The sequence below is a fragment of the Durio zibethinus genome, chromosome 1 (genome assembly GCF_047325235.1).
Source record: "Durio zibethinus cultivar Kanyao isolate XHJ-2024 chromosome 1, ASM4732523v1, whole genome shotgun sequence".
NCBI lineage: Eukaryota > Viridiplantae > Streptophyta > Magnoliopsida > Malvales > Malvaceae > Durio > Durio zibethinus.
This window is the reverse complement of record NC_143162.1, coordinates 24,141,511-24,163,162: the sequence shown is the minus strand read 5'-3', so window position 1 is coordinate 24,163,162 and position 21,652 is coordinate 24,141,511.

The window sequence follows — 21,652 nt, the reverse complement described above, 5'->3', positions numbered from 1 at the left end:
TCATACAATGGTCCCTTAAGCCTTCACGTGAAGTTTCATGGCAAGACGACTCATTTTCTATTTTTCATGATTTTTGAAACTTTTTGCGGTTTGGGAATTTTTAAATTTTTTCGGAAGGAGTTTTGACCCCAAACTTGGTAGACATGATCCTTGTATGTTTTTTGGCATGCACAAAAAAATTCAGCTAAAAACTCGAAGTGTACAAGATTTTGTGACCATTTCAAAAAGTGTCCCCATTTCAGGCACTTTAATGGCTACTGGCAACAAACCTGTAAAATCTCAAATGATCTTTGAGGGGGTGTGAGTTCTCGAGGTTTGATGAGGGATAGGGGGCCAATATAAGGGCCAAGTACCAGCACCCATCATACATCATGTGCGCACACCCCCCGGCTCCCCCGATCGTCGAAACCCCAATGCTGTCGGTCAGGTTCTCCGATGATGCTCCGGCGATGGTGCCCCGGCAAAGAGAAATGCTGCAGCAGCACATGCCCGAGCCCAGCATGTGCTGCCGTAACCCTTGGTCCGGTCTGATCTTAGACTAGGAATGAACTCTGAATGCCTAAGCCAACCGACGAAACGAGCGGGCGGGCACTACGCCGGCCAAAAAGATGGGATGCACAAGCCGTGGATCGATAAGGTGGTAGGTGGGTTTAGGCACATCTTCATATTTCTGTGTGCCAATGCCTTTTTTTTGGCTTCTAAATTCATACAATGGTCCCTTAAGCCTTCACGTGAAGTTTCATGGCAAGACGACTCGTTTTCTATTTTTCACGATTTTTGAAACATTTTGCAGTTCAGGATTTTTTAAAATTTTTTCGAAAGGAGTTTTGGCCCCAAACATGGTAGATGTGATCCTTGTATTTTTGTTGGCATGCACAAAAAAAGTCAGCTAAAAACTCGAAGTGTACAAGATTTTGTCACCATTTGAAAAAAGTGTCCCCATTTCAGACACTTTAATGGCTACTGGCAGCAAACCTGTAAAATCTCAAATGCTCTTTAAGGGGGTGTGAGTTCTCGAGGTTTGATGAGGGATAGGGGGCCAATATAAGGGCCAAGTGGCAGCACCCATCGCACATCATGTCCGCACACCCCCCCCAGCCCCGCCGATCGCCGGAACCCTAATGCCATCGGTCAGGTTCTCCGGTGATGCTTCGGTGATGCTCCGGTCAGGTTCTTCGACGATGGTCCAACGATGGTGCCCTTATGAAGAAAAATGCAGCATCAGCACAAGCCCGAGCTCAGCATGTGCTGCTGCAACCCTCGGTCCTATCCGATCTTAGACTGGGAATGAACTCCGTATGCCTATGTCAACCCACGAAACGAACGTGCGGGCGCTCAACCGGCTAAAGGGGCGGGATGCGCAAGCCGAGGAGTGGCCGGGTCCCCCTTTGCGTGTTACCGATCCTGCTGCTGCAACCCTCGGTCCAGTCCAATCTTACACTGGGAATGAACTCCGTATGCCTAAGCCAACCCACGAAACGTGCGGGCGGGCGGGCGAGCGGGCATTACGCCGGCCAGAGAGACGGGATACGAAGCCATGGATCGACAGGGTGGTAGGTGGGTTTAGGCACATCTTCATATTTTTGTGTGCCAATGCCATTTTTATGGCTTGTAAATTCATACAATGGTCCCTTAAGCCTTCATGTGAAGTTTCATGGCAAGATGACTCGTTTTCTATTTTTCAGGATTTTCGTAACCTTTTATGGTTGGGATTTTTTAAAAGTTTTTCGGAAGGAGTTTTGGCCCAAAACTTGGTAGACGTGATCCTTGTATTTTTGTTGGCATGCAAAAAAAAATTCAGCAAAAAACTCGAAGTGTACAAGATTTTGTGACCATTTGAAAAAAGTATCTCCATTTCAGACACTTTAATGGCTACTGGCAGCAAACCTGTAAAATCTCAAATGGTCTTTAAGGGGGTGTGAGTTCTCGAGGTGTGACGATGGATAGGGGGCCAATATAAGGGCCAAGTACCAGCACCCATCGCACATCATGTGCGCACACCCCCCCCGATATTCGAAACCCCAATGCCGCCGGTCAGGTTCTCCGACAATGCTCCGACGATGGTGCCCCGACAATTAAAAATGCGGCACCAGCACATGCCCCAAACCAGCATGTGCTGCCGTAACCCTCTGTCCGGTCTGATCTTAGACTGGGAATGAACTCCGTATGCTTAGACTAGGAATGAACTCCGTATGCCTAAGTGAACCTACGAAACAAATGTGCGGGCGCTCAGCTGGCCAGAGGGGCACGATGCGAAAGCCGAGGATCGACCGGGTCCCCCTCTGTATGCTGTCGATCCTGCTGTCACAACCCTTGGTCCGGTCTGATCTTAGACTGGGAATGAACTCCGTATGCCTAAGCCAACCGACGAAACGAGCGGGCGGTTGGGCGGGCGGGCACTACGCCGGGCCAGAGAGACGGGATGCGAAAGCCGTGGATCGATAGGGTGGTAGGTGGGTTTAGGAACATTTTCATATTTCTGTGTGCCAATACCATTTTTATGGCTTGTAAATTCATACAATGGTCCCTTAAGCCTTCACGTGAAGTTTCATGGCAAGATGACTCGTTTTCTATTTTTCACGATTTTCAAAACTTTTTGCAGTTTGAGATTTTTTAAAATATTTTTGGAAGGAGTTTTGGCCACAAACTTTGTAGATGTGATCCTTGTATTTTTGTTGGCATGTACAAAAAAATTCAGCTAAAAACTCGAAGTGTACAAGATTTTGTGACCATTTGAATAAAGTGTCCCCATTTCAGACACTTTAATTGCTACTGGCAGCAAACTTGTTAAATCTCAAAGCTCTTTAAAGGGGTCTGAGTTCTCGAGGTTTGATGAGGGATAGGGCGCCAATATAAGGGCCAAGTTCCAGCACCCATCACACATCATGTGCGCACACCCCCCGCCCCCCCGATCGTCAGAACCCTAATTCCGTCGGTTAGGTTCTCTGGCAACGGTGCTCCAGCGAAGAAAAATACGGCACCAGCACATGCCCGAGCCCAGAATGTGCTGCTACAACCCTTGGTCCAGTCCGACCTTAGATTGGGAATGAACTCCGTATGCTTAGACTAGGATCGAACTCCGTATGCCTAAGTCGACCCACGAAACGAGCGTGAGGGCGCTCAATCGGCCAGAGGGGCGAGAAGCGCAAGCCAGGGATCGGTCGGGTCCCCCTCTGCGTGCTGCTGATCCTGCTATCGCAACCCTCGATCTGGTCGGATCTTAGACTGGGAATGAACTCCGTATGCCTAAGCCAACCGACGAAATGAGCGGGCGGGCGGGCAAGCGGGCACTACGCCGGCCAGAGAGACGGGATACGCAAGCCGTGGATCGATAGGGTGGTAGGTGGGTTTAGGCACATCTTTATATTTCTGCGTGCCAATGCCATTTTTATGACTTGTAAATTCATACAATGGTCCCTTAAGCCTTCACATGAAGTTTCATGGCAAGACGACTTCTTTTCTATTTTTCATGATTTTTGTAAATTTTTGCTGTTCGGGATTTCTTAAAATTTTTTTGAAAGGAGTTTTGGCCCCAAACTTGGTGATCGTGATCCTTTTATTTTTGTTGGCAGGCAAAAAAAAATTCAGCTAAAAACTCAAAGTGTACAAGATTTTGTGACCATTTGAAAAAAGTGTCCCCATTTCAGACACTTTAATTGCTACTAGCTGCAAACCTGTAAAATCTCAAATGCTCTTTAAGGGGGTGTGCGTTCTCGAGGTTTGATGAGGGATAGGGTGCCAATATAAGGGCCAAGTGCCAGCACCCATCGCACATCATGTGCGCACACCCCCCCGGCCCCCCCCGATCGTCGGAACCCCAATGCCGCCGGTCAGATTCTCCGGTGATGCTCCGACGATGGTGCTCCAACGAAAAAAAATGTGGCACCAGCACATGCCCGAGCCCAACATGTGCTGCTGCAACCCTTGGTCCGGTCTAGTATTAGATTGGGAATGGACTCTGTATGCCTAAGCCATCCGACGAAACGAGCGGGCGGGCGGGCGGGCACTACGCCGGGTAGAGAGACGGGATGCGCAAGCCGTGGATCGATAGGGTGGTAGCTGGGTTTAGGCACATCTTCATATTTCTGCATGCAAATGCCATTTTTATGGCTTCAAAATTCATACAATGGTCCCTTAAGCCTTCACGTGAATTTTCATGGCAAGACGACTTGTTTTCTATTTTTCATGATTTTCGAAACTTTTTGCGGTTCGGGATTTTTTAAAATTTTTTCGGAAGGAGTTTTGGCCACAAACTTGGTAGACGTGATACTTGTATTTTTGTTAGCATGCACAAAAAATTTCAGCTAAAAACTCGAAGTGTAAGATTTTGTGACCATTCAAAAAAAGTGCCCCGACGATGGTGCCTCGACGATGAAAAATGCGGCACCAGCACATGCCCCAAACCAGCATGTGCTATCGCAACCCTCGGTCTGGTCTGATCTTAGACTGGGAATGAACTCCGTATGCTTAGACTGGAAATGAACTCCGTATGCCTAAGCGAACCCACAAAACGAGCGTGCGGGCGCGCAACCGACCAGAGGGGCGGGATGCGCAAGCCGAGGATTGATCGAGTCCCCCTCTGCGTGCTACGGATCCTGCTACCGAAACCTATGGTCCGGTCTGATCTTAGACTGGGAATAAACTTCGTATGCCTAAGCCAATCGATGAAATGAGCAGGCGGGCGGGCAAGCGGGCACTACGCCGGCCAGAGAGATGGGACGCGCAAGCCGTGTATCGATAGGGTGGTAGGTGGGTTTAGGCACATCTTCATATTTCTGTGTGCCAATGCCATTTTCATGGCTTGTAAATTCATACAATAGTCCTTTAAGCCTTCACGTGAAGTTTCATGGCAAGACGACTCCTTTTTTATTTTTCATGATTTTCAAAACTTTTTGCAGTTCGGGATTTTTTATAATATTTTCGGAAGGAGTTTTGGCCACAAACTTTGTAGGCGTGATCCTTGTATTTTTGTTGGCATGCACAAAAAAATTCAGCTAAAAACTCGAAGTGTACAAGATTTTGTGACCATTTGAAAAAAGTGTCCCCATTTCAGACACTTTAATGGCTACTGGCAGCAAACCTGTTAAATCTCAAAGCTCTTTAAGGGGGTGTGAGTTCTTGAGGTTTGATGAGGGATAGGGGGCCAATATAAGGGCCAAGTACCAGCACCCATCGCACATCATGTGCGTACACCCCCCCGGCCCCCCGATCGTCAGAACCCCAATACCGTCGGTTAGGTTTTCCGGCGATGGTGCCCTGGTGAAGAAAAATGCGGCACCAGCACATGCTCGAGCCCAGCATGTGCTGTCGAAACCCTCGGTCCGGTTCAATCTTAGACTGGGAATGAACTCCATATGCTTAGACTGGGAATGAACTCCGTATGCCTAAGTTAACCCATGAAACGAGCGTGCGGGCGTTTAGCCGGCCAGAGGGGCAAGATGCGCAAGTCGGGGATCGGTCGGGTCCCCCTCTGTGTGCTACGGATCCTGCTGCTGCAACCCTCGGTCTGGTCTGATCTTAGACTGGGAATGAACTCCGTATGCCTAAACCAACCGATGAAATGAGCGGGCGGGCGGGCAGGCACTACGCCGGCCAAAGAGACGGAATGCGTAAGCCATGGATCGATAGGGTGGTAGGTGGGTTTAGGCATATCTTCATATTTCTGTTAGCCAATGCCATTTATATGGCTTGTAAATTCATACAATGGTCCCTTAAGCGTTCACGTGAAGTTTCATGGCAAGACGACTTGTTTTTTATTTTTCACGATTTTCAAAACTTTTTACGGTCTGAGATTTTTTAAAATTTTTTCGGAAGGAGTTTTGGCCTTAAGCTCGGTAGAGGTGATCCTTGAATTTTTGTTGGTATGCACAAAACAAATTGGCTAAAAACTGGAAGTGTACAACTTTTTGTGACCATTCGAAAATAGTGTCCCCATTTCAGACACTTTAATGGCTACTGGCAGCAAACCTGTAAAATCTCAAATGCTCTTTAAGGGGGTGTGACTTCTCGAGGTTTGATGAGGGATAGGGGGCCAATATAAGGGCCAAGTACAAGCACCCATCGCCCATCATGCGGGCACACCCCCGGCCCCTTCGATCGCCGGAACCCCAATGCCACCGGTCAGGTTCTCCGATGATGCTCCGACGATGGTGCCCCGACGAAGAAAAATGCGAAACCAGCACTGTCCCGAGCCCAGCATGTGCTGCTGCAACCCTTGGTCCGGGGTGATCTTAGACTGGGAATGAACTCCGTATGCTTAGAATGGGAATGAACTTCGTATGCCTAAGTCAATCAACAAAACGAGCGTGCGGGCTCTCAGCTGGCCAGAAAGACGGGATGCTCAAGCCGAGGATCGACCGGGTCCCCCTCTACGTGCTACCGATCCTGCTGCTACAACTCTCGGTCTGGTTTGTTCTTAGACTGGGAATGAACTCTCTATGCCTAAGTCAACCGACAAAACGAGCGGGCGTACGGGCGGGCACTACGCCGGCCAGAGAGACGGGATACGCAAGCCGTGGATCGATAGGGTGGTAGGTGGGTTTAGGAAAATCTTCATATTCTTATGCGCCAATGCCATTTTTATGGCTTGTAAATTCATTCAATGGTCCCTTAAGCCTTCACGTGAAGTTTCATGGCAAGACGACTCGTCTTCTATTTTTCACGATTTTCAAAACTTTTTGTGGTTCCAGATTTTTTAAAATTTTTTCGGAAAGAGTTTTCACCCCAAACTTGGTAGACGTGATCCTTTTATTTTTGTTGGCATTTACAAAAAAATTCAGCGAAAAAATCGAAGTGTACAAGATTTTGTGACCATTTGAAAAAAGTGTCCCCATTTCAGACATTTTAATTGCTACTGGGAGCAAACCTGGAAAATCTCAAATTCTCTTTAAGGGGGAGTGAGTTGTCGAGGTTTGATGAGGGATAGGGGGCCAATATAAGGGCCAAGTACCAGCACCCATCACACATCATGTGCGCACACCCCCCGCCCCCCGATCATTGAAACCTCAATGCTGTCGATCAGGTTCTCCGACGATGCTTCGACGATGGTGCCCCGACAAAGAAAAATGTGGCACCAGCACATGCCTGAGCCCAGCATGTGCTGCCGCAACCCTCGGTCCAGTCCGATCTTACACTAGGAATGAACTCCTTATGCTTAGACTAGGAATGAACTCTTTATGCTTAGACTAGGAATGAACTCCGTATGCCTAAGTCAACTCACGAAACGAGAGTGCGGGCAGTCAGGTTCTCTGGTGATGGTGCCCCGATGAAGAAAAGTAAGGCACCAGGACATGCCCGAGCCTAGCATGTGCTGCCACAACCCTCGGTCCGGTCTGATCTTAGACTGGGAATGAACTCCGTATGCCTAACCCAACCGATGAATCGAGAGGGCGGACGGGTGGGTGGGTACTACGTCGGCCAAAGAGACGGGATAAGCAAGCCACGGATCGATAGGGTGGTAGGTGGGTTTAAGCATATCTTCATATTTCTGCATGCCAATGCCATTTTTATGGCTTGTAAATTCATGCAATGGTCCCTTAAGCCTTCACCTGAAGTTTCATGGCAAGACGACTTGTTTTCTATTTTTCATGATTTTTGAAACTTTTTGCCATTCGGGATTTTTTAAAATTTTTCGAAAGCATTTTGGCCCCAAACTTGGTAGGCGTGATCCTTGTATTTTTTTTGTCATGCACAAAAAAATTCAGCTAAAAACTCGAAGTGTACAAGATTTTGTGACCATTTGAAAAAAATGTCCCCATTTCAGAGACTTTAATGGCTACTGGCAGCAAACCTGTAAAATCTTAAATGCTTTTTAAGGGGGTGTGAATTCTTGAGATTTGATGAGGGATAGGGGGCCAATATAAGGGCCAAGCACCAGCACCCATCGCACATCATGTGTGCATACCCCTCGGCCCCCCGATCGTCGGAACCTCAATGCCGCTGATCAGGTTCTCCGACGACGCTCCGGTGATGGTGCCCCGGCGAAAAAAAATACAGCACCAGCCCATGCCGGAGTTCAAGATTTACTGTCGTAACCCTCGGTCCAGTCCGATCTTAGACTGAGAATGAACTCCGTATGCCTAAGTCAACCCACGAAACGAGCATACAGGCGTTCAGCTGGCTAGAGGGGCAGGATGCACAAGCCAGGGATCGGTCGGGTCCCCATCTGCGTGCTGCCGATCCTACTACCGCAACCCTCGGTCTGGTCCGATCTTAGACTGAGAATGAACTCCGTATACCTAAGCCAACAGACAAAACGAGCGCGCAGGCGGGCGGGCACTACGTCGGCTAGAGAGACGGGATGCACAAGCTGTGGATCGATAGGATGGTAGGCAGGTTTAGGCACATCTTCACATTTCTACGTGCCAATGCCATTTTTATGGCTTGTAAATTCATACAATGGTCCCTTAAGCCTTCACGTGAAATTTCATGGCAAGACGACTCGTTTTCTATTTTTCATGATTTTCAAAAATTTTTACGGTTTGAGATATTTTAAAATTTTTTTGGAAGGAGTTTTGGCCCCAAACGTGGTAGACGTGATCCTTATATTTTTGTTGCCATGCACAAAAATATTCAGCTAAAAACTCGAAGTGTACAAGATTTTGTGACCATTTGAAAAAAGTGTCCCCATTTCAGACACTTTAATTGCTACTGGCAGCAAACCTGTAAAATCTCAAATGCTCTTTAAAGGGGTGTGAGTTCTCAAGGTTTGATGAGGGATAGGGGGCCAATATAAGGGCCAAGTACCAGCACCCATCACACATCATGTGCGCACACCCCCCGGCCCCCCCGATCGTTGGAACCCCAATGTCGCCGGTCAGGTTCTCCGGTGATGCTCCGACGATGGTGCCCCGGCGAAGAAAAATGCGGCACCAGCACATGCCTGAGCCTAGCATGTGTTGCCGTAACCCTCGGTCCGGTCCGATCTTACACTGGGAATGAACTCCGTATGCTTAGACTGGGAATGAACTCCGTACGCCTAAGTCAACCGACGAAACGAGCGGGCGGGGGCTCAGCCGGCCAGAGGGGTGGGATGCGCAAGTCGATGATCGATCGGGTCCCCCTCTGCGTGCTGTCGATCCTGCTACCATAACCCTTGACCCGATCCAATCTTGGACTGGGAATGAACTCTGTATGCCTAAGCCAACCGACGAAACGAGCTAGCGGACGGGCGGGCGGGCACTACGCCGGCCAGAGAGATGGGATGCGCAAGCCGTGGATCGATAGGGTGGTAGGTGGGTTTAGGCACATCTTCATATTTTTGCATCCCAATGCCATTTTTATGGCTTGTAAATTCATATAATGGTCCCTCAAGCCTTGACGTGAAGTTCATGGCAAGACGACTCGTTTTCTATTTTTCATGATTTTCGAAACTTTTTGCGGTTCGAGATTTTTTAAAATTTTTTTGGAAAGATTTTTGGTCCCAAACTTGGTAGGTGTGATCCTTGTATTTTTTTTGGCATGCACAAAAAAATTCAGCTACAAACTGAAAGTGTACAAGATTTTGTGACCATTTGAAAAAAGTGTCCCCATTTCAGACACTTTAATGGCTACAGGCAGCAAACCTGTAAAATCTCAAATGTTCTTTAAGGGGGTGTGAGTTCTTGAGGTTTGATGAGGGATAGGGGCCAATATAAGGGCCAAGTACTAGCAAGTACCAGAGGGGCGGGATGAGCAAGCCGGGGATCGATCGGGTCCCCCTCTGCGTGCTGTCGATCCTGCTACCGCAACCCTCAATCTGGTCCAATCTTAGACTGGGAATGAACTCCATATGCCTAAGCCAACCGACGAAACGAGCGGGCGGGCGGGCGGGCACTATGCCAGCCAGAGAGATAGGATGTAGGTGGGTTTAGGCACATCTTCATATTTCTACGTGCCAATGCCATTTTTATGGCTTGTAAATTCATACAATGGTCCCTTAAGCCTTCACGTGAAGTTTCATGGCAAGACGGCTCATTTTCTATTTTTCACGATTTTTAAAACTTTTTACAGTTCGAGATTTTTTAAAATGTTTTGGAAGAAGTTTTGGCCCCAAACTTCGTAGACGTGATCCTTGTATTTTTGTTGGCATGCACAAAAAAATTCTGCTAAAAACTCGAAGTGTACAAGATTTTGTGACCATTCGAAAAAAGTGTCCCTATTTCAGACACTTTAATGGCTACTGGCAGCAAACCTGCAAAATATCAAATGCTCTTTAAGGGGGTGTAAGTTCTCGAGGTTTGATGAGGGATAGGCGACCAATATAAGGGCCAAGTACCAGTACCCATCGCACATCATGTGCGCACACCCCCCCAGCCCCCCCGATCGTCGGAACCCCAATGCCGCCGGTCAGGTTCTCCGACGATGCTCCAGCGATGGTGCCTCGACGAAGAAAAATGCATCACCAGCACATGCCCGAGGCCAGCAATTGCTATCGCAACCCTCGGTCTGGTCCGATCTTAGACTGGGAATGAACTCTCTATGCCTAAGTCAACCCAAGAAATAAGCGTGCGAGCGCTCAGCCGGCCAAAGGGGCGGGATGCGTAAGCTGAGGATCGGTCGGGTCCCCCTCTACATGTTGTCGGTCCTACTGTCGTAACCCTCGGTCCGGTCCAATCTTAGACTGGGAATAAACTCCGTATGCCTAAGCCAACCGACGAAACGAGCGGGCGGGCGGGTGGGTACTATGCCGGCCAGAGACACAGGATGCGCAAGCCGTGGATCGATAGGGTGGTAGGTGGGTTCAAGCACATCTTCATATTTCTGCGTGCCAATGCCATTTTTACGGCTTGTAAATTCATGCAATGGTCCCCTAAACCTTGACGTGAAGTTTCATGGCAAGACGACTCGTTTTCAATTTTTCATGATTTTTGAAACTTTTTACGGTTCGAGATTTTTTTAAAATTTTTTCAGTAGGAGTTTTGGCCCCAAACTTGGTAGACATGATCCTTGTATTTTTGTTGGCATGCAAAAAAAAAATTCAGCTAAAAACTCGAAGTGTACAAGATTTTGTTACCATTTAAAAAAAGTGTCCCCATTTCAGACACTTTAATGGCTACTGGCAGCAAACCTGTAAAACCTCACATGCTCATTAAGGGGGTGTGAGTTCTCGAGGTTTCATAAGGGATAGGGGGCCAATATAAGGGCCAAGTACCAGCACCAATCGCACATCATGTGCGCACACCCCCCGGCCCCCTGATCGTCGGAACCCCAATAACGTCGGTCCGGTTCTCCGGCGTTGGTGCCTCGGCGAAGAAAAATGCGGCACCAGCACATGCCCGAGCCAAGCATGTGCTGCCGAAACCCTCGGTTTGATCTGATCTTAGACTGGGAATGAACTCCGTATGCTTAGATTGAGAATGAATTTCGTATGCCTAGGTCAACCCAAAAAACGCGCGTGCGGGCGCTCAGCCAACCAGAGGGGTGGGATGCGCAAGTCGGGGATCGGTCGGGTCCCCCTCTGCGTGCTGCCTATCCTGCTGCCACAACCCTCAGTCTAGTCCAATCTTAGACTGGGAATGAACTCGTATGCCTAAGCCAACCAACGAAACGAGCGGGCGGGCGGGCTGGCACTACCCAACCAGAGGGACGAGATGCGCAAGCCGTGGATCGATAGGGTGGCAGGCGGGTTTAGGCACATCTTTGTATTTCTATGTGCCAATGCCATTTTTATGGCTTGTAAATTCATACAATGGTCCCTTAAGCCTTCACGTGAAGTTTCATGGCAAGACGACTCCTTTTCTATTTTTCACGATTTTTGAAACTTTTACTGTTCGAGATTTTTTAAAACTTTTTCGGAAGGAGTTTTGACGCTGAACTTGGTAGACGTGATCCTTGTATTTTTGTTGGCATGCACAAAAATATTCAGCTAAAAACTTGAAGTGTACAAGATTTTGTGACCATTTGAAAAAAGTGTCCCCATTTCAGACACTTTAATGGCTACTGGCAACAAACCTGTAAAATCTCAAATGCTCTTTAAGGGGGTGTGAGTTCTTGAGGTTTGATGAGGGATAGGGGTCCAATATAAGGGCCAAGTACCAGCACCCATCGCACATCATGTACGCACACCCCCCGGCCCCCCCAATTGTCGGAACCCTAATGCCGCCGGTCAGGTTCTCCATCGATGGTGCCTCGGTGAAGAAAAATGTGGCACCAGCACACGCCTGAGCCTAGCACGTGCTGCCATAACCCTCGATCCGATCCGATCTTAGACTGGGAATGAACTCCCTATGCTTAGACTGGGAATGAACTCCGTATGCTTAAGTCAACCCAAGAAATGAGCGTGCGCGTGCTTAACCGGCTAGAGGGGCGGGATGCGCAAGCCGGGGATTGGTTGGGTCCCCCTCTACGTGCTGTCGATCCTGCTGCCGCAACCCTCAGTCTGGTTTGATCTTAGACTGGGAATGAACTCCATATGCCTAAGCCAACCGACGAAACGAACGGGCGGGCGGACGGGTGGGCACTACGCCGGCCAGAAAGGCGGGATGCGCAAGCCGTGGAACGATAGGGTGGTAGGTGGGTTTAGGCACATCTTCATATTGCTGCATGTCAATGCCATTTTTATGGCTTGTAAATTCATACAATGGTCCCTTAAGCCTTCACGTGAAGTTTCATGGCAAGACGACTCGTTTTTTATTTTTTATGACTTTCGAAACTTTTTGCGGTTTGAGATTTTTTAAAATTTTTTTTAAAGGAGTTTTAGCCCCAAACTTGGTAGACGTGATCCTTTTATTTTTGTTGGCATGCACAAAAAAATTCAGCTAAAAACTTGAAGTGTACAAGATTTTGTGACCATTTGAAAAAAGTCTCCCCATTTCAGACACTTTAATGGCTGCTGGCAGCAAACCCATAAAATCTCAAATGCTCTTTAAGGGGGTGTGAGTTCTCGAGGTTTGATGAGGGATTGGGGGCCAGTATAAGGGCCTAGTACTAGCACCCACCGCACATCAAGTGCGCACACCCCCCGGCCCCCCCGATCGCTGAAACCCCAATGCCGTCGGTCAGGTTCTCCAATGATCCTCCAGGGATGGTGCCCCGACGAAGAAAAATACGGCACCAGCACATGCCCAAGCCCAGCATGTGCTGTCGCAACCCTCGGTCTGGTCCGATCTTAGACTGGGAATGAACTCTGTATGCTTAGACTGGGAATGAACTCCATATGTGGGCCAAGTACTAGCACCCATCGCACATCATGTGCGTACACCCTCCCCGACCCCCCCGATCGTTGAAACCCCAATGCCGCTGATCAGGTTCTCCTGCGATGCTCCGATGATGGTGCCCCGACGAAGAAAAATATGGCACCAGCACATGCGCAAGCCCAGCATGTGCTGTCAAAACCCTCAGTCCGGGTCGATCTTAGACTGGGAATGAACTCCGTATGCTTAGACTGGCAATGAACTTCGTATGCCTAAGTCAACCCATGAAACGAGCGGACAGGTGCTCAATCGACCAGAGGGGCGGAATGCACAAGCAGGGGATCGATCGGGTTCTCCTCTGTGTGCTGTTGATCCTGCTACAGCAACCCTCAGTCCGATCCGATCTTAGACTGGAAATGAACTCCGTATGCCTAAGCCAACCGATGAAACGAGCGGGCGGGCATTCGTGCGGGCGCTACGCCGGCCAGAGAGACGGGTTGCGCAAGCCGTGGATCGATATGGTGGTAGGTGGGTTTAGGCACATCTTCATATTTTTGTGTGCCAATGCCATGCTTATGGCTTGTACATTCATACAATGGTCCCTTAAGCCTTCACGTGAAGTTTCGTGGTAAGATGACTCGTTTTCTATTTTTCATGATTTTTAAAACTTTTTACGGGTAGGGATTTTTTAAAATATTTTTAGAAGTAGTTTTAGCGCCAAACTTGGTAGACGTGATCCTTTTATTTTTGTTGGCATGCACAAAAAAATTCACCTAAAAACTCGAAGTGTACAAGATTTTGTGACCATTTGAAAAAAGTGTCCCCATTTCAGACACTTTAATGGCTACTGGCAGCAAACCTGTAAAATCTCAAATGCTCTTTAAGGGGGTGTGAGTTCTCAAGGTTTGATGAGGGATAGGGGGCCAATATAAGGGCCAAGTACTAGCACCCATCGCACATTAAGTGAGCACACCCCCCCGGCCCCCTCGATCGCCGGAACCCCAATGCCACCGGTCAGGTTCTCCTGCGATGCTACGACGATGGCACCCCGACGAAGAAAAATGCGGGACCAGCACATGCCCCTGCCTAGCATGTGCTGCCGCAACCCTCGATCTGGTCCGATCTTCGACTGGGAATGAACTCCGTATGCTTAGACTGGGAATGAACTCCGTACGCCTTAGTCAACCCACGAAATGAGCGTACGGGTGCTCAGCCAGCCAGAGGGGCGGGATGTGCAAGCTGGGGATCGATCGGGTCCCCTTCTGCGTGCTGCTGATCCTGCTACCATAACCCTCAACCTAGTCCAATCTTACATAGGGAATGAACTCTGTATGCCTAAGCCAACTTATCAAACGGGCTGGCGGGCGGGCACTACGTCGGCCAGTGAGACGAGATTCGCAAGCCGTGGATCGATAGGGTGGTAGGTGGGTTTAGGCACATCTTCATATTTCTGCGTGCCAATGCTATTTTTGTGGCTTGTAAATTCATAGAATGGTCCCTTAAGCCTTCACGTGAAGTTTCATGGCAAGACGACTCGTTTTCTATTTTTCACGATTTTTAAAACTTTTTACGGTTCAGGATTTTTTTGAAATTTTTTTGGAAGGATTTTTGGCCCCGAACTTGGTAGATGTAATCCTTGCATTTTTCTTGGCATGCACAAAAAAAATCAGCTAAAAACTCAAAGTGTACAAGATTTTGTGACCATTCGAAAAAAGTGTCCCTATTTCAGACACTTGGCTACTATAGCAAACCTGTAAAATCTCATATGCTCTTTAAGAGGGTGTGAGTTCTCGAGGTTTGATGAGGGATAGGGGGCCAATATAAGGGCCAAGTATGAGCACCCATCGCATATCATGTGCGCACACCCCCCAGCCCCCCGGATCGTCGGAACCCCAATACTGCTGCTCAGGTTCTCCGACGATGCTCCGACGATGGAGCCCCAACGAAGAAAAATGCGACGCCAACACATGCCCAAGCCCTGCATGTGCTGCCGCAACCCTTGGTTCGGTCCGATCTTAGATTGGGAATGAACTCCGTATGCTTAGACTGGGAATGAACTCCGTATGCCCAAGTCAACTCATGAAACGAGCGTGCGGACGGTCAGGTTCTCCGGCGATGGTGCCCCAGTGAGGAAAAATGCGGCACCAGCACATGCCCGAGCCAAACATGTGCTGCCACAACCCTTGGTCTGATCTAATCTTAGACTAGGAATGAACTCCGTATGCCTAAGCCAACAGACGAACTGAGCGGGTGGGCAGGTACTACACCGGCCAGAGAGACGGGATAGGCAAGCCGTGGATCGATAGGGTGGTTGGTGGGTTTAGGCACATCTTCATATTTTTGGATGCCAATGCCATTTTTAAGTCTTGTAAATTCATACAATGGTCCCTTAAGCCCTCACGTGAAGTTTCATGGCAAGACGACTCGTTTTCTATTTTTCACAATTTTCAAAACTTTTTGCTGTTCGGGATTTTTTAAAATTTCTTCGAAAGGAGTTTTGACCCTAAACTTGGTAGATATGATCCTTGTATTTTTCTTGGCATGCACAAAAAAAATCAGCTAAAAACTCGAAGTGTACAAGATTTTGTGACCATTCGAAAAAAATGCGCCCCTTTTCAGACACTTTAAGGAATACTAGTAGCAAACCTGTAAAATCTCAAATGCTTTTTAAGGGGGGGGTGAGTTCTCAAGGTTTGATGAGGGATAGGGGGCCAATATAAGGGCCAAGTACCAGCACCCATTGCACATCATGTGCGCACACACCCCGACCCCCCGATCGTCGAAACCTTAATGCCGTCGGTCAGGTTCTCCGATGATGCTCCGACGATGGTGCCCCGATGAAGAAAAATGCGGCACCAGCACATGCCCGAGCCCAGCATGTGCTATCGTAACCCTCAGTCCGGTCCGATCTTAGACTGGGAATGAACTCCGTATGCTTAGACTGGGAATGAACTTCGTACGCCTTAGTCATCCCACGAAACGAGCGTACGGGCGCTCAGCCCGCTAGAGGGGCGGGATGCGCAAGCTGGGGATCGATCGGGTCCCCCTCTGCGTGCTGCTGATCCTGTTACCACAACCCTCAGCCTAGTCCAATCTTAGACTGGGAATGAACTCCGTATCCTAAGCCAACCGACGAAACGGGCTGGCAAGCGGGCACTACGCCGGCCAGTTAGATGGGATGCGCAAGCCGTGCATCGATAGGGTGGTAGGTGGGTTTAGGCACATCTTCATATTTCTGCATGCCAATGCCATTTTTATGGCTTATTAATTCATAGAATGGTCCCTTAAGCCTTCACGTGAAGTTTCATGGCAAGACGACTCGTCTTCTATTTTTCATGATTTTTAAAACTTTTTACGGTTCGGGATTTTTTTGAAATTTTTTCGGAAGGATTTTTGGCCCTGAACTTGGTACACGTGATCCTTGTCTTTTTCTTCGCATGCACAAAAAAAAATCAGCTAAAAATTCGAAGTGTACAAGATTTTGTGACCATTCGAAAAAAGTGTCCCCATTTCAGACACTTTAATGGCTACTGGCAATAAACCTATAAAATCTCAAATGCTCTTTAAGGGGGTGTGAGTTCTTGAGGCTTGATGAGGGATAGGGGGCCAATATAAGGGCCATGTACCAGCACGCATCGCACATCATGTGCGCACACCCCCCGGTCCCCCTGATCGTCAGAACCCCAATGCCATCGGTCAGGTTCTCTGACGACGCTCCGGTGATGGTGCCCTGACGAAGAAAAATGTGACACCAGCACATGCCGGAGCCCAGCATGTGCTGTTGTAACCCTCGGTCTAGTCCAATCTTAGACTGGGAATGAACTCCGTATGCTTAGACTAGGAATGAACTCCGTATGCCTAAGTCAACCCATGAAACGAGCGTGCGGGCGTTCAACCGGCCAGAGGATCGGTCGGGTCCCCCTCTGCGTGCTGCGGATCCTACTACCACAACCCTCGGTCCAATCTGATCTTAGACTGAGAATGAACTCCGTATGCCTAAGCCAACCGATGAAACAAGCGGGCGAGCGGGCGGGCACTACGCTGGCTAGAGAGACGGGATGCGCAAGCCGTGGATCGATAGGGTGGTAGGCAGGTTTAGGCACATCTTCATATTTCTGCATGCCAATGCCATTTTTGTGGCTTGTAAATTCATACAATGGTCCCTTAAGCCTTCACGTGAAGTTTCATGGCAAGACGACTCATTTTATATTTTTCACGATTTTTGAAACTTTTTACGGTTCGGGATTTTTTAAAATTTTTTTAGAAGGAGTTTTGGCCCCAAACGTGGTAGATGTGATCCTTGTGTTTTTTTTGGCATGCACAAAAAAATTCAGCTAGGAACTCGAAGTGTACAAGATTTTGTGACAATTTGAAAAAATTGTCCCCATTTCAGAGACTTTAATTGCTACTGGCAGCAAAACTGTAAAATCTCAAATGCTCTTTAAGGGGGTGTGAGTTCTTGAGGTTTGATGAGGGATAGGGGGCCAATATAAGGGCCAAGTACCAGCACCCATCGCACATCATGTGCGCACACCCCCCGGCCCCCCCGATCGTCGGAACCCCAATGCCGCTGGTCAGGTTCTCCGGTGATGCTCCGACGATGCTGCCCCAGATAAGAAAAATACGTCACCAGCACATGCTCGAGCCCAGCATGTGCTGCCACAACCCTCGGTTTGGCCCGATCTTAGACTGGAAATGAACTCCATATGCTTAGACCGGGAATGAACTCCGTACGCCTAAGTCAACACACGAAACGACTGTGCGGGCGCTCAGCCAACCAGAGGGGCGGGATGCGCAAACTGGGGACCGGTCGGGTCCCCCTCTGCGTGCTGCCGATCCTGCTACCACAACCCTCAGCCCAGTCCAATCTTGGACTGGGAATGAACTCCGTATGCCTAAGCCAACCGACGAAACGAGCTGGCGGGCGGGCACTACGCCGGCCAGAGAGACGGGATGCGCAAGCCGTGGATCGATAGGGTTGTAGGTGGGTTTAGGCACATCTTCATATTTCTATGTGGCAATGCCATTTTTATGGCTTGTAAATTCATACAATGGTCCCTTAAGCCTTCACGTGAAGTTTTATGGCAAGACGACTCATTTTCTATTTTTCATGATTTTTGAAACTTTTTGCGGTTTGAGATTTTTTAAAATTTTTTCGGTAGGATTTTTGGCCCAAACTTGGTAGGTGTGATCCTTGTTTTTTTTTTGGCATGCACAAAAACATTCAGCTAAAAACTCGAAGTGTACAAGATTTTGGGACCATTTGAAAAAAGTGTCCCCATTTCAAACACTTTAATGGCTACTGACAGCAAACCTGTAAAATCTCAAACGCTCTTTAAGGGGGGTGTGAGTTCTCGAGGTTTGATGAGAGATAGGGGGCCAATATAAGGGCCAAGTACCAGCACCCATCGCACATCATGTACGCAAACCCCCCCAGTCCCCCCGATCGCCGGAACCCCAATGCCGTCGGTCAGGCTCTCCGAGAACGCTCCGACGATGGTGCCTCGGCGAAGAAAAAAGCGGCACCAGCACATGTCGGAGCCCAGTATGTGCTGCCGTAACCCTCGGTCCAGTCCGATCTTAGACTGGGAATGAACTCCGTATGCTTAGACTGGGAATGAACTGCGTATGCCTAAGTCAACCCACGAAACGAGTGTGCGGGCACTCAGCCGGCCAGAGAGGCAGGATGCGCAAGCCGGAGATCGGTCGGGTCCTCCTCTGCGTGTTGTCGATCTTGCTGTCACAACCCTCGGTCCGGTCCGATCTTAGACTGGGAATGAACTCCGTATGCCTAAGCCAACCAACGGAACGAGTGGACACGCGGGCGGGCGGGCACTATGCCGGCCAGAGAAACAGGATGCGCAAGCCGTGGATGGATAGGGTAGTAGGTGGATTTAGGCACATCATATTTCTGCATGCCAATGCCATTTTTATGGCTTGTAAATTCATACAATGGTCCCTTAAGCCTTCACGTGAAGTTTCATGGCAAGATGACTCGTTTTCTATTTTTCACGATTTTCAAAATTTTTATGGTTTGGGATTTTTTTAAATTTTTTCAGAAAGAGTTTTGGCCCCTAACTTAGTAGACATGATCCATGTATTTTTTCTGGCATGCACAAAAAAATTCAGCTAAAAACTCGAAGTGTACAAGATTTTGTGACCATTTGAAAAAAGTGTCCCCATTTCAGACTCTTTAATGGCTACTGGCAGCAAACCTGTAAAATCTCAAATGCTCTTTAAGGGGGTGTGAGTTCTCGAGGTTTGATGAGGGATAGGGGGCCAATATAAGGGCTAAGTACCAGCACCCATGGCACATCATGTACGCAAACCCCCCCGGTCCCCCTGATCGCCGGAACCCTAATGCCGTCGGTCAGGTTCTCCGAGGACGCTCTGGCGATGGTGCCTCGATGAAGAAAAAAGCGGCACCTGCACATGCCGGAGCCCAGTATGTGCTGCCGTAACCCTCGGTCCAGTCCGATCTTAGACTGGGAATGAACTCCATATGCTTAGACTGGGAATGAACTCCGTATGCCTAAGTCAACCCACGAAACGAGCGTGCGGGCGTTCAGTCGGCCAGAGGGGCAGGATGCGCAAGCCGGGGATCGGTCGGGACCCCCTCTACGTGCTGCCAATCCTGCTGCCACAACCCTCAGTCTGGTCCAATCTTAGACTGGGAATGAACTCCGTATGCCTATGCCAACCGACGAAACGAGCGGGCGGGCGGGCACTATGTCAGCCAGAGAGACGGGATGCGCAAGTCGTGGATCGAAAGGCTGGTAGGTGGGTTTAGGCACATCTTCACATTTTGGCATGCCAATGCCATTTTTATGGCTTGTAAATTCATACAATGGTCCCTTAAGCCTTCACATGAAGTTTCATGGCAAGACGACACGTTTTCTATTTTCCATGATTTTTGAAACTTTTTATGGTTCAGGATTTTTTTTAAATTTTTTCAGAAGGAGTTTTGGCCCCAAACTTGGTAGAAGTGATCCTTGCATTTTTGTTGGCATGCACAAAAAAATTCAGCTAGAAACTCAAAGTGTACAAGATTTTGTGACCATTTGAAAAAAGTGTCCCCATTTCAGACACTTTAATGGCTACTGGCAGCAAACCTATAAAATCTCAAAAGCTCTTTAAGGGGGTGTCAGTTCTCGAGGTTTGATGAGGGATAGGGGGCTAATATAAGGGCCAAGTTCCAGCACCCATCGCACACCATGTGCGCACACCCCCCGGCCCCCACGATCGTCAGAACCCCAATGCCGCCGATCAGGTTCTCCGACGATGCTCTAATGATGGTACCCTGGCGAAGAAAAATGTGGCACCACCACATGCCCAAGCCCAGCATGTGCTCCCGTAACCCTCGATCCGGTCTGATCTTAGATTGGGAATGAACTCGATATGCTTAGACTGGGAATGAACTCCGTATGCCTAAGTCAACCCACGAAACGAGCGTACGGGCGCTCAGCCGGCCAAAAGGGCGTGATGCGCAAGCCGGGGATCGGTCGCGTCCCCCTCTATGTGCTGCTGATCCAGCTACCGCAACCCTTGGTCTGGTCTAATCTTAGACTGGGAATGAACTTCGTATGCCTAAGCCAACCGATGAAACGAGCGGGCGGGCGGGCACTATGTCGGCCAGAGAGATGGGATGTGCAAGCCGTGGATCGATAGGGTGGTAGGTGGGTTTGGGCACATCTTCACATTTTTGCATGCCAATGCCATTTTTATGGCTTGTAAATTCATACAATGGTCCCTTAAGCCTTCACGTGAAGTTTCATGGCAAGACGACTCGTTTTCTATTTTCCATGATTTTTGAAACTTTTTACGGTTCGGGATTTTTTAAAATTTTTTCAGAAGGAGTTTTGGCCCCAAACTTGGTAGACGTGATCCTTGCATTTTTTTTGGCATGCACAAAAACATTCAGCTAAAAACTCGAAGTGTACAAGATTTTGTGACCACTTGAAAAAAGTGTCCCCATTTCAGACACTTTAATGGCTACTGGCAGCAAACCTATAAAATCTCAAATGCTCTTTAAGGGGGTGTGAGTTCTCGAGGTTTGATGAGGGATAGGGGGCCAATATAAGGGCCAAGTACCAGCACCCATTGCACATCATGTGTGCACACCCCCCGGCCCCCCCGATCGTCGGAACCCCAATACCGTCGATTAGGTTCTCCGATGATGGTGCCCCGGTGAAAAAAAATGCGGCACCAGCACATGCCCGAGCCCAGCATGTGCTGCCACAACCCTCGGTCCAATCTGATCTTAGACTGGGAATGAACTTCGTATGCTTAGACTAGAAATGAACTCCGTATACCTAAGTCAACCCACGAAATGAGCATGGGGGCGCTCAACCAGCCAGAGGGGCGGGATGCACAAGTCGGGGATCGATCGGGTCACCCTCTACATGCTGCTGATCTTGCTACCGTAAACCTTGGTCCGATCTGATCCAAGACTGGGAATGAACTCCGTATGCCTAAGCCAACCAACGAAACGAGTGGACGCGCGGGCGTGCGGGCACTACGCCGGCCAGAGAAACGGGATG